The sequence below is a fragment of the Barbatula barbatula genome, assembly GCF_947034865.1.
Source record: "Barbatula barbatula genome assembly, chromosome: 3".
NCBI classification, from domain to species: Eukaryota; Metazoa; Chordata; class Actinopteri; order Cypriniformes; family Nemacheilidae; genus Barbatula; species Barbatula barbatula.
The window spans coordinates 1,653,368-1,663,163 of record NC_136764.1 but is presented as its reverse complement, the minus strand read 5'-3'; the positions used below and the strand labels follow the sequence as shown (position 1 = coordinate 1,663,163).

General features: G+C 37.1%; 1 long non-coding RNA gene across 2 annotated transcripts; it reads right to left on the bottom strand.

The window, feature by feature from the left end:
* Nucleotides 1-108: 108 nt before the first annotated feature.
* LOC306891739 lies at nt 109-4,319 on the bottom strand. 2 transcript variants are annotated; one of them, XR_013786392.1, is made up of 4 exons: nt 4,198-4,319; nt 1,800-1,868; nt 1,251-1,346; nt 109-1,081 (listed from the first exon to the last, which is right to left on the bottom strand). It is a non-coding gene; the product is annotated as an uncharacterized lncRNA (long non-coding RNA). The 2 variants fall into 2 exon arrangements; XR_013786393.1 differs by having other exon boundaries at nt 110-1,081; nt 4,154-4,296.
* Between the last annotated feature and the right edge of the window lie 5,477 nt (nt 4,320-9,796).

Genomic DNA, 9,796 nt, shown 5'->3' with positions numbered 1-9,796 from the left:
TTAACACGAGGCTCAATATTATGCATGTGAATTATTTTCTTATTGTGACAAATCTTATATTGTTGGAAAGGTCTAAGACTCTAAAATAAATATTTCATCACTGTTTTATCAAATCATTTATGTAAGAAGAGTAATTGATTCATAAATGACAAGAGTGTGAATAAGAAACATTTATGTGCTGCTCAATGTCTGGCGGTACATTTACTTCAATATTTAGTTTAAATTATCTTATCATAACAAACTATATATTGTCAGAAAGGTCTAGGACTCTAGAATGCATATATGATCAGTACTTTATGAAATTCATAAATAACAAGAAATAACATTATATCCAGTAATGAAAAGGAAAGACAGTCCGCTATGAATGTGATGAGGGAGATTGACATCAGGGTTCTAGGAACAGGCTTTAGGCTGAATGTGGATCATTTTTACACCAGACCATCACTGTTCCAGTATCTCCTTCAAAAAGGCTTCTGGACCTGCGATGGATCCAGAAAGTGCTATCGATCTCTTTTTGACCCTTTTGTGGATATCACAGTGGTCAATGCCTTCATACTGCACCAGCAGCTGACTGAACACCAGAACCGAAGGCAGATGAAACAAAGATTCTGGGAGGCTCTGGATCTGGAGCTTACAGACTGGAGGCCTCAGAATCAAAGCTGCTCCACTTCTGCTCCTTCCACCTCCTCTTCTGTTACAACTATTACAACTTCTTAAACCCATTTCATGTCCATTTCTTGTTTTTTATTATTTTGTGTCCATTTGTCAAAGTCAAAAGAAAGTGAAGAAAGCATCTCAATGTGTTTCTTTAATGTTAAATGTCATACCAAGTAACTAAGTTTGAAGATGCCAATGTTTCTGTTTTCCAGCATTCCAGTGACTTTTGAGAAGAATTTGAGTCTCATTGTATGTTTTAACACCTGATTACTGTCATGTTGTGCAGCCGAGGTGTGAAACTGTAGATTTTCTTTGGTCAAACTTATTTGGTTAAATTCAAAGGGAGACGATCACAGGGTTGTTCAGTTTCTTTTATTGCTTATTCATAATCTCTCTGAAGAGTGTATGCAGTGATTCCTGTACCCTAAAATAAAAAGGGAAACAAAGGAGTTGGTGACAGTCATCCAGATCAATAACAGCTGGTTCATTGTTTATACCTGATATTCCTTTAATAGGATTTAAGTGAAGAGAACAACTTGTTTTGTCAATATAAACCTCCATGTTAAATCAAACCGTGTCAGTCATTCACCCACTTGCTGGTTGTTCTCTTCCTCCAGTAGAGTTCTTGCTTCTCATCCTATTGGTCTTTTCTCAATTGTGTGGATGTGCATAACGTCATGTGTTACCCGCTACACACACACCATAGCAAAAAATAGAAACAAATGACTTAAAACCACTTTTAGCATAAATTATTCATCAACACTTATATTCTTCACTTCGTCAATAGCAAAAAGGCTACAAAAAACTTGACTTACATTTTGGGACATTTAACAGGAAATTATGTAACAAAAATTCAACATTCCCATTAGTTTTGGTCACTTGAAACAGGGAGAGCTATATAGAGTTTTAAAGAACTGTAATCCCTAAAACTTTCAGCCAATGTGGATATGAATACTAAATAAAGCCAAGACTGGCACTTTAAGCCATTATTAATGATATCTCTCTAACCTGAATACATGTAAAACCTAAAATAACTAAAAATGTGCATTTGTCCCAATATATGTGTGTATTAACATTATATGTACATATTAAAATGTTTAGTTTATATATAAATATATTTTTAGTAAATGATCATGAAATACCTGAAGTGTGCTGATTTGTCAAATGTCTGAACTGATGGCGACTCTTAGACCTCACAAGAGACCAAACCGCTTTGAAAGTGAATCAGATGATGGTTAATAAATTAAATACATTGTTATTATAACAAAGTTCAACAGGATATTTAATAATGAACAATGAAAAAACATTGTCAGACTTTCACTGAATCAAATATTAATTGGTTTAGTATGTGTGTGTTTTTGTATGTAAGATTTCTCAGATGAAATGATCTGATTCAATACATTATAAAGTCTCATTATTAGAAATCAAGAAATCAACTTTTGTACAATAATGACTTATGTGTTTCTTTTTAAGACTCATGTGCAGCTGATGATGACGATGAGCTCATATATTATTTCTTCTTTTCAATGTAATACTGTCAGACCGGATCAGAAACATATTGCCTGTGAGCCATAAACTCTTTTGGTGAATCCTTAAATAAAACAAACAATCAAGATTTTAAATTTTCACTGTTTGTTTGACTCGTTTAATACTTATTCACAATGTATTCGTTTTATTAACTAGCATTTCGATAAAATTAGATTTTGGATCATTTCTCAGCAAACAACAGTAACAAAATTAGTTCACATTAAAAAAAATACAATTCAGTTTATGTTTTCTTTTCAGCACCATTACAACAGTCTTCTGTGTCAAATAAACATAATAAAGTGTGTATATTATAATTAAGTATAATATTTATATGTAACCCTTTTCTCAACCCTAGTGGTTAACTTAAATGTTTCTCAAACAAGAAAACCCTGGATTCCCGTAAATTGAATGTTGAATTGACCGGAGGTTTTTTTTTCTCTTTTATCAATTACATTTTTTTAAAATATCAAATCAATACAACAAATTCCACATAAGGGATTTTTTTATAAAGATTTATTAATTTGACACTAATATAAACCCTTTTGGTAAAAATAAAATTAACAAAAATAACAACTGTCCACTTTAACAATCAAGTATGCAATAGCCTAAACCAGGGGTCGGCAACCCAAAATGTTGAAAGAGCCATATTGGACAAAAAATAAAAAAACAGCTGTCTGGAGCCGCAAAAAATTTAAAGCCTTATATAAGCCTTATAATGAAGGCAACACATGCTGTAAGTGTCTATATTAGCTTTATTACCCCCCTAGTATCAAAATGATAAGTAGGCTACAAATACATAATGAGCATTCATGATTAATGTTTATTTTCCCCTGCAGCGCATCCTGGAGAGAATGACGCACCACGTGACTACTCTGCTGTACGATGGTGCTTTAAGTTTACTTCCATTATAATTTTAATGTATTATGTTTCGTTGCATTGATGAAATTAAAGAAATACAATAAAGAAATCAGATTTTTGATGTCATTTTTACTTTAGGATTCGAAAAAACAACAAAATGTGCAACGTGCATATGCATTCTGTATTTTCAGACATCCCCATGGAAATAAAATGCAGTCCTCTTCAATCCTCAATAATGCAATACAATCCTCTTCCCCCAAACTATATACTATATACTGACAAAAATCAGTATCATCTGTGAACTGAACGTCTTCCCACGCTTTATTATCTCCCGGGTTGAAACAAAACTAGCAGCAGTAGTGGAGTTTGGAGATGCAATCCACTTCTTAAATTTATCTTTGACCTCCTCTAATTTTCCACATTGGCAATGAAAGCAAATGATTCGGTCCAAGAACTGTTGAATCATCTGTTCTCCTCAACTATCTTTCTCTTTTTCCCCTTGGGATCCATGGTCCATGACACACCCGCCGGTTTGTTTGTTTGTCTGTCAGCCACCGTGCGCGCCGCCGCCGATCTGACAGAAATGCGTGTCGCAGTATATGATGTAAATCTTCGTTGACAGAAATGTTGAAATTAAATATTATACACATTTTTACAACCTTGAAAAACTTTAAAAATGTTTGTCATGTTTTTCCTCCTACAGAAATTATATTTAAATTTTCATATTTTTGAAAAAGCTCTAGGGAGCCACTAGGGCGGCGCTTAAGAGCCGCATGCGGCTCTAGAGCCGCGGGTTGCCGACCCCTGGCCTAAACAATCTCTAAGCATTCAATATTTATCACCCTCAAAAAAAAGATATATATACATACACTCTCCCTTCTTATTTCAAGTGAAAAGAACGTACACCGGATGATTATTGAAAACTCACAATTACTCAATTTTCAGAATGCACTCAGTACCAACACAATAGATGAGTTCGATCACAGTCTCTTATGAAAAAAACACACTCTTTTGGCTAGCCGTTGGGGCCCAATCGTTGGTGCACTTTCAAGGGAATATATTCAAGTAAACTCAGTACATCAAGAGCGTTTGTCGAGACGAATTCACTTACGTTCCATCCAAGGAAAGACGAAGCAATGAAAAGTGATCACTTACAGCACGAGCCGCTAAAAGAAAAGTCCATTCCAAATGCACAACAAGGCAGCTTGCGATGAATCTCGTCCCCCCAACCACTGTTACGAGTGGTTTGGAAGTGCTTCTTGTGACACAGATGACGCAAGCCAACGGCAGAATGGGTGGAAATTATAGACTACTAAACAAATAAAACAACACTTTAAACAAACAAAAAAATCGAGTGGATGAAAGTTCTATCTGTCACTTTGGGCCTGTACTAAGTAGCGAAGTCTCCAAGAATGACGCACATGTCCTTCATTAAAACGAGGACATGCTGAACTCTTTTCGCCATGTCCGATCTCCTTCCTTGTCCTCTTTTTTTTTAATCAGTATTAACAATATAATACAACAACATCTGTTCATGCCAGGGTTGATACATAAAATAGACTACTAAAACAGGCATACAAGACAAACAATAACCACAAAATAAAATAAAATAAAAAGAATAAAACGAGACCAAATTACATAAAAGGGTGCAAATTAAACATATTTAGAGAGTACAAGATCGGTCTTAATAGCCTTTCTATTTTTAAGACCTCTTACAGTGGTGTGATATTGTTTTAGCTCTGCTAAAAGGTGTTCAAAATTTGGTTTGGACTGTGCCCATTTCTACTTATGAATATGGAATTTTCCTAAGACTAAAAACAATTGGACAAAAAAAGAAAAATCCTTATCTGTTCCACCATCATCTCCTTCCTTGTCCTCTCCACAACGTAACTTAACGCAACTTGCGTCCGCAAACTTCAAACAATATCAATGCTGATTGGTCAACATTAATACACTTCAGTTCAACAGAACACCTCATTTGAGTAAAGGAAAACAGTATGAATAATAAAGAAACAAAGAATGTTGGTACATTTAGTTACATCACAACTCAAACAAAAACAAAATATCAAATGTATTTAAATTCTCTGAAATGCTCAAGACATATTAATAAGGCATATTAAATATATGAGTCCCTACATATATAAAAACGAAATTCAGTATAATTCATTAATTCATGAATCAAGCATGATGTGTGGAGCCATAAGAGGCCAGAACATGAACACAAGTTTGCAGTAAACAGCGGCCTCTGCTGTTCAAAACATATATTGCGATTCAAACACAACCAGCTTGATTCGTCACATTTATAATCGATTTTCAACCGGCTCGCAGTGAATCGTTCAATCCAGTGGCGGATGCAGCGTGACAGATGGGTGGGCCTGGATTAAGTCAGGTGGGCCTGAATGTGTGTTCCGAAATCAAAGCGGTTGTCCCGAATCCAGCAGGGCTGTGTTTCCCGAAACCTTCTTAACGCGTCGTTCTTATGTTGCACTGTATCTTATCGTATATGTCCACGTCACGTGTACATCACTTTTGAATAAGAAACGATAACAAGTCTATAAAAACATCCTCATTCATGCAATTTCAAGTGTTTGTGAAGTGATTCTTTTATAAAGAACACCGCTTTCTCACATAACGCAGTGAAGCAGCTCGTGCATGAGAGAATCATTGATATCAACAGATTCAGCATCATCACCGCGCATCATCTGATAGCGTCACACATTAGAAGGTTTACTGTATCTTACACAGCTTCCTAAGGTATTGTTCGGGTAACACGCCTCTAATGGTAAACCTTTAGTTAAATTATATGTTAGGAGTCTTTGTAGCGCGTTAAGAAACAACGATAACCAGCGCCGGTGTTGTGCCAAGAAATGCACCCCTGCCAGTTTATGCACCCCCTACAATAACTCGGCTGTCCGATTGGCTGGTTCTAACCCCTCCCCTCCCCACACCTAATCCTTACCCCAACCATTGTGGGGAGGGAGGGTGCATAATCTGGCAGTGGTGCATTTCTCTGCATTATACAGGCGCGGCATTCGAGGGCCGTGCCCCCCCTAGCGGTCATTGATGCCCCACCTACAGGCAATGGCGTGGGCCAAAAAAATATCCCTTTTAGTTATTATTTTAATATTAAATGTTCAAACTGTAATTTAAATAAAATAAAAAGAAGGGGGGAAATTGCATAATTTTGGTTGTTCATGGCATGTTACTAGGCTTCGTCATGGTGAATGCTTATTGGTCGCCAAGTAAACTTGTTACATTTGATTTGCAGCATTTCAAGTTGAAGAACAGACGCACAATGCTGCACGAGAGAAAGATCAGGTGAGTGCAGCTTGTATTCTGGAAAGACTTGACACGCAAATGCACAAGCGAATGGAAGGACACAGTACTTAAACGGTTCACTAGCAACACTCGTCGCCTGCAACTCTTCTGAGGGGAACTCGTTTGTTCAATTCACTTATTGAAGCCAGCCCTGGCTTTCTTAAGGTCTACTAAGCAGGTGAATTGTTGATGAATGTTTGTGGGTTCGAACTGCATTGGCTATCTGTAAAGATATATGGGCTCATGTCATTTCTGCTTGGTGCGTGCATAAACTGCTGGGAGGTGTGTAACCCAGGTTAAAAACAAGTATTAGCATAAAGAATAGCTGAATATACATTTATTTTTGTCCTTTAATTATTTTGTTTAGAAAATGAGTCCTTTAGAGTATTTAAAGTCCTTGAGACCCTTAGAAAAAACGGTGTTTAAAGAATTAATTTTATTTGTTGAAGCACACTTTGTATTTTATTTTTTCCATTTCCTGTATTTTATCTTTATTTATTTCTCAAGTTCTACAAAATTTGCATTCTACGCAAATCAAAAACTAAATTATACCTTGTGTGAGAGCATGCGCGGAGTTTGCGGGGGGCAGGGGGAGCATTGCCCCCCCTGGCGGCTGAAACGGGTAATTGCATTGTTTCAACAAAAAAAATAATTGCATTCTTTAAAAAAATTATATATCATAAATATCTTAAATAAAACAAAACAACTAAATGGTGGTAGATAATACATCTGATTTCATATACTCCTTTAGTAAAAAAAAATTCAGGGCTCTGGGTCATGTGACAAGTAACGTAAGTCCAGCGATTCTCAGCTAGCTATGGACAAAAATATGGACATAAGGAGATTTTTAAAACGTCGAGCTCCAAATGACACAGATATTCAGTCTTCTGGATCTAACAAAGATACAACACAAACAACAGTAACCGATGATGACGACAGGCAATATAACTTGTTTTTTAATCGCTCTCATTGCCACAATGTGTTTTGAAAAAAGGAAAGAAAAACTTAAAATATTATCTTCAACCAAAACGAAAAGATTTTTAAACAAAAGTGGTCCGCATTTTATTGCGTTGATCCTAATTGTGTCCGAAGATGCGATGCAAAGTCAAGTGGCTCACCTGTTTACTAATAGAATGATTGTATTGTTGTACTGTTTTTTCTTCTTCTTTGGGTTAAAAATAAATATATGTGTTTATTTAGCATGTTTGTTGTGTCCATATGTGTTAGTGCTGTGTTCCCCAATTGATAGCCCAGGTCCCAGCTGCTACAATGATTTTTTTTTGTCCCCCCTGGCTCGAATGTCAAACTCCGCCTATGTGTGAGTGGCTCATTATTGTGACATCCTTATTCTCTACAGGCGAATTTTAGTCTTCTGATTTAACTGGTCCATACGCAGACATTTGTGTGATGAACTCGTTTTATGAAGAAAAAAAACTTTGTCTGATGGGGAAATTCTTTTTAACTGATTCAGTGTTTTATTTTTGTCGTCGTAATTTGTTAATTATTTAAGTATAAAAAATATATAGCTATTTATTGTATTGTGATGAATCTTGATGGACACGCCCCTCAATTTGAAGGGATGGACGTGGTTAATTAAATGAGTGTTTACAGCTGATTCGAGAGGAGAGGATCATTATTTAAGCATGGCTTGAGTTCTACTCGGGAGAAAGAGATTGGGTCGAGCTCTCACATGTGGGGAAACGTTAAACGGCCGCTCGGGATAACCAGTATCTCCGGCGGTGAAGACAGACAGTTAGTGGGGGGCTTCCTGTGTTAGGTAGTGAGGTGTACGACTTGGAATTAGGAGAGCTGCTGACCAAGGTATCCGAATACTCGTGTCATACGGAGACTGTAGAGGGTGATCCTGCCGGTCGAAGGACGATACCGCAAAGTTCGTGGATATCCGCCGTGTTGAACGGAAGGCCGCCTACCTGGAAACTCTCCATTGGATAAACGGATCTCTTGTGCACCCCCTGTGCCTGCCTGGTGTGCGGCTGTTCTGACTGTGGACCAATCTCGCCTGTGCCCGAGAAAAGGGGGGTAACGTGTTTTAAATGCTGAGTAATACATTTTATAATTAATAAAGAGTTGTTTACTGCCATCCGAGTGTGTTGATCTCTACCTTCCTATAATTCGTGCGGTTGTTACAGTATGCCAATTTATGTTTTTTATTTAGCCTATATTATATTTATATGATTATTTTCTGTTCTGTTGTTTAGGCTATCTGTTCTGGGCCGGGTCTCCCGATAACGATGTAGCCTATCTTAGCTCTTAAAAGCGCTCTCTACGTGCAAGGTTATGAACGTTAGCCGCGATTCCTCGCGCGTTTCCCAAAAATGTAGCTAGTGAACTCGTAGAACGCGAGAATAGGTACTTGAGTCGCTTTCCGTTCGCAAAGTGCTGAACTATAGGCTATACTAACCTTATATGTATTAAAAAATATATATATAATGACATTCTATATAGATACCGCAATCCTCTGTTTCCTAGTGTAGTATCTTCCATAATAATCAGACTACTACATGAATAGTTAACTTCAATACTTTACTTTCTGTTTGCAACAGTTACAGCAACAGACATAACATTCCATGTCTCACGCATGGCACATCTTCTTCACAACACACCACAGTGTGGAACACAACACTTGTAATATAATGACACCTAGTGGTTACTCCAGGATACTACATTCCCTCCTTAAGCTAAATACCCATAACCTTACTTACAGAATATAACACTGTAACAATCACATTCTCAATATTTTAATGATTAGTGTGTTCTTTTAGAAAAAGGAGAACTCTTCAACAACTAACTCAAGTCAGTAAAAGACAATCAATAATATAATTATGTAACATAGTCTTTCAAGTGCTCTGGAGAACGTATCTCTCTTGCAGACCTTCTCAGATTTGTAGGTTGTTTAGTCTCTTTTTCAACAGCCGTCACTTCTAGCGATTGTCCTGTTTCAAGGGAAGACATCTCCTTTCCTGCTGATGCATTGACAACATCTGCACTAGGCAATGCCGAAGTGTCAACATCCTGTTCATTTTCTCTGGGTAGTACAGTCTCAAGCATCTCGTCTGTACTGCGATTTCTTATTTGGTCCACATGTCTTTTCACAGTTTGTCCATGCCCTAGAGAAGTCTTGTATGAAAGAGGTCCTGTACAACATTCCACTACTGCAGGAATCCATTTGGGTCCACCACCGTAGTTCCTCACGTACACTGAATCTCCCACTTCAAAACTTCTGAGTTTACAGCTTTTATCATGGCCTTCTTTTTGTTTCTGCTGTTTTTTTAGAACTTTGGACTTCACATCAGGCGTGAGTAAGTCAAATGTAGATCTCAACATCCGTGACATTAACATCTGAGCAGGTGACAACCCAGTTGTTGTATGAGGAGTGATTCTATAATTAAACAAGAATCTTGCTACTCTTGTCTCC